Genomic DNA, 4458 nt, shown 5'->3' with positions numbered 1-4458 from the left:
TATGTGAAACGTTTTCTGGTAGCGCCTTCGGGCAAAATGCGTTTTCCCCTCTGGGCTGGCGTAGTCAATACTGCAACGTCTTCTGTTTTTATAAGCTAGCCCCTGGGAACTTTCTGTTTCATTATAGATGAGTCCCTGGACAAAAACCTTTATAACTTTTAAACAGAATAATATTTTTGATTGATTCTTTTTTTGTTCTCTTCAGATTTTTGTCTAGTTTTTTATCATATTTATTTGAAAAAAAATTGGAATACTTTTTGTGCACCTCGTGGTATTTACGATAGCGCATATATTTTCTTTATACTGTAGATACCGAAGGAGGTGACGGGACCGCAAACTTCACCGAGATAGGCTCCGACTACTCCGAACCAGGCAAGCATGTTTGAACTTTTGATATGATGAGTGTCTTGGCATGTTTTGCATTTTAGTTAGTCTCATGGCATGTTGAAGAGCATACCGATGAAGTTATTTCCATGCATTGATGAGGTAAGTGAGTTCGATGATCCATACGTGGATGGATGTGAGTATGAATAGCCATGTGTTGGCATGAGGATGGGTAAGATGGCAGTGTTGTAGCATGCCAGTCTTATGCCAGGCCATATGACTACAGTATCAAACCGTATCAGTCCAGTTCCTCCCATTTCCTTCCCTGTACTACCACATGTTTTCCGCAAGGAATACGGCTTAGTAAGTTGCAAACCGCTTTCCTGGTACACACCAAAAAGGAGAGGCCGGGATGATGGTTCCATGGCCCTGGATTAAAGCCAGTCATCCGGTCAGGGGCATGGGTGTTTCCGGTTGGGACCGAGAGGGGGGCACCCCTTAGAGCGCGCGTATATAAATTTGATCCCATGCTATTCGAGATTGTGATCTCCCCGTCTCAAAAGTTTTTCTTGGACGATGTCTAGGGTGATTCCTAGCATCGAGAGGTAGGATGGGTGTGTACTGGTTAGCTGTGTTTTCTTCCGAAATACCGTAAACGGAACTAGTCCTTCGTGACTACGGAAATCCGTTGGCGGTGGGAAATTTTTGTACAACCTCTGCAGAGTCATATATTCCTTGAATCATCTATTCCATGTCCAAGTTCAACATTATCTTATCCTGACAAGTGCCAGTTTTGATGACAGAAACTCCGGTGAATCGTATGAGTGCTAATTCCGGTTAAATGATTATTCCTGTGGATGGACTAACCCGTTTATTTTCATGAATTGAATGTTGATTATGAGTATTATTTACTTGTGAATAAAAGCCCTTTCTGTGATGTCGCTCAGACGTCCGACTGTGGCATTTCTTTAAAGCCCTTTCTGTGATGTCGCTCAGACGTCCGACTGTGGCATTTCTTCTAAAGCCCTTTCTGTGATGTCGCTCAGACGTCCGACTGTGGCATTTCTTTTAAAGCCCTTTATGTGATGTCGCTCAGACGTCCGACTGTGGCATTTCTTTTAAAAGCCCTTTCTGCGATATCGCTCAGACGTACGACTGTGGCATCATTTCCTTCTATTTATTTGTTCACCTTTCGAGGCGTCGCTTCAGACACCCGATCGGTTTTTCATTTATGTTTTGTTGGGATTTCAGGCGGACTACCGCCATTTCCCTTTTTACTTACTTCGTTATGCTAATTTTTGAATATACATTGGTGAATTAATCGTGACACATTCATGCATGCATTTGTTATATCTTACGTCCGAACTGTCTTGCGAGTACTTTCAAAGTACTCACTGGCTTGTTGATTTGGCCAGATGCTGACGAAGGCGATCTCATGGATGAAGAGTTCGATAGCGAGTCCGACGCCTAGAGGAATCCCAGTCAGTCTCGTGCGACCCTGGATTTGGTCACTGTATTATATTTGCTTCCGCTACCAAATAAATTCATCGAGCCTCACCTCGACGCTCGATGAGATGCCAGTTTTAGAGTCATGTATCCCACTCCCCGCTGTGTTTTTCCACCACCGCCCTATCCTCGAGTCAGTAGTATGCCTCCACACCACTGTGTCATGTCCGCCATTATGTATAATTATTGGCGTGCTTGTAATAATTTGGTTGAGTTGCCGTGGCTCGACCCTGTAATATATTTTATGCTACTGGCTTATTGTATCAAGAATTGGTCTACCGGTAAGGAGAATTTTTCTCATACCGGACTCAAAAGATTGGTTTCTCAATAAATATTTTTATTGGAAAACCGGTCGTGACAGGTGCTCCTCTGAGATAGAAGCTCGCCCCAGCAGAATCATCAGCTCCTCCGACGGCGCACCGGACAGTGCCGGGCTCGTCCTATGACCTCCATCGAAGGCCGGACACGGAGAACCTTGGGGGGACATATGGCTACCTTCCACCCCTGCCGGATTCGGAGAAACCCTCCGCGACGACACCTCAGGGTCGCCCGCCTCGCCAGGCGGTACAGCAGGGGGAGGCATTCCACTCTCCATCTTCTCCGGATGAAGATCCCCTGAAGACGAGCTCTGCTGAGAAGGGCTAAGGTCCGAGCTACAAAGTAAAATTTCGGTTAATCTTCTCAGATAAAAAGCAAGGATTTCTCTCATCCCTCTAAAGGAAAATCTTTCTCTACTTATGGCTCACTGGAGGGCTGATCCCTTTGAGGGCGTAGTTCGTCCGAGGATCTCCCCGGCGTCGGACCCTCTGACGAGGACTTTTTCCCCCGCTTTGAGGCCATGGTCTCCGGGTCGTCAGAGGCGGCCCTCTTCTTCCCCTTAGGAGAGGAATTGTCGGTTCCTCCCTTCGGAGCAGCCTCCTTCGAGGAGGCCATAGTTTCCTTGTCCTCCCCCTCACTTCCCTCCAAAGGCACGATCTTCAACATCCTGACTAGCACGGGATCCGGCCTGGTCTCGGGAAGGGGAGCCGGACACCTGATCAGCTTTGCCTTCGCTATCCACTCCTGTTTAAAAGGACAGCTCTTTTAGTGGCGAATTTATGACAATTTTACAGATAGCGAGTCCGGGCACAAGGTTACTTACTTGAGTATCCGGGCGATTGCAGCTTAAACCTGCGTCCTCGGTCAAATCCGGACACATTGCTTGTGATCCAAAGAATATTTTATACATCTCCACCGGCGTTGCGCCCATAAAATGCTGGAGAGCTCGTGGTCCCTCCGGATTAAACTCCCACAGACGAAGGGAGCGACGTTTGCCAGGCAGTGTTCGGCGAATCAGCATGACCTGCGTCACCTTGACTAGGTTGAGGTCTCTTTCTAAGAGATCCCTGATGCGGCCCTGCAACAAGGGAACGTATTTGGATAACCCCCAATCTAGTCCTTTGTTGACCCATGACGCTAGCCGTGATGGGGGACCCGAGCGAAAGGCAGGAGGCGCCACCCACTTGGCGCTCCTGGGAGCGGTGATGTAGAACCACTCTCGTTGCCACAAGCCGGGCTCCTCTTGAAAGGAGCCCTCGGGCCATGGAGCATCAGCATTCTTACTTATGACAGCGCCTCCACACTCTGCGTGCCGTCCCTCGATCATCTTCAGCTCCACTCCAAAAGTCTTGAGCCATAATCCGAAGTGAGGAGTAACACGGAGGAACGCTTCACACACAACGATGAATGAGGAAATGTGGAGGATGGACTCTGGAGCTAAGTCATGAAATTCCAGCCCGTAATAAAACAGCAGCCCCCTCACGAAGGGATCCATCGGGAAGCCTAACCCCCGAAGGAAGTGAGACATGAACACTACGCTCTCACCGGGCTAGGGACTGGGAATAGCCTGCCTTTGAGCAGGCAACCTATGCGAAATTTCGGCAGTCAAGAACTTAGCCTCTCTCAACTTTAGCACGTCCTCCTCCGTGACGGAGGAGGGCATCCATCGTCCTTGAAGGTCGGAACTGGACATTGTCGAAGGTCCGAAGCGCCTAGAATCTGGAGCCTAGGGTGATGGAACTCGAGGCGACGGGCGAACTTGTTTTCATATTGGGGAAAAGGAGTAAGGCCCTGGTCTCTTTATAAGAGGTTGAATACCAGGAGCCCTCCCCGTAACTGTTTGGGACTCGCCTTTAATCGATAAGACATGCTAACGGGCACGATTGGGTTACCCACGTCCGTATTGATGAGAATCCCGTAAAAGGGGGGGATACGATCTCTGCTTTGACAAGACGTGCCAAGAAAACCGCCTCGCTAAATGTGCTGAGGTGGAAAAGTAAAAACGATTCGAGTAAAGGACTTGGCCGTAGTGTGATGTCACGCTGCGGAATACGTCAGCAGATTAGATTTGTGTTGATATTATTCTCTCTATGGCAATATGTGGAAACTTATTTTGCAGAGCCGGACACTATCCTTGGTGTCTAAAATCTTCCTGAAGGACTTGGAGGAGGAACCCGCCTTGCAATGCCGAAGACAATCTGCGCGCCAGACTCATCGTCATTGAAGCCTGGTTCAGGGGCTACTGAGGGAGTCCTGGATTAGGGGGTGTTCGGGTAGCCGGACTATACCTTCAGCCGGACTCCAGGACTA

Source organism: Triticum urartu, chromosome 2A (assembly GCF_056163025.1).
Source record: "Triticum urartu cultivar PI428250 chromosome 2A, HENAU_Tu73, whole genome shotgun sequence".
Taxonomy (NCBI): Eukaryota; Viridiplantae; Streptophyta; class Magnoliopsida; order Poales; family Poaceae; genus Triticum; species Triticum urartu.
The sequence above is the reverse complement of the archived record's forward strand: the minus strand, read 5'-3'. Positions refer to the sequence as shown.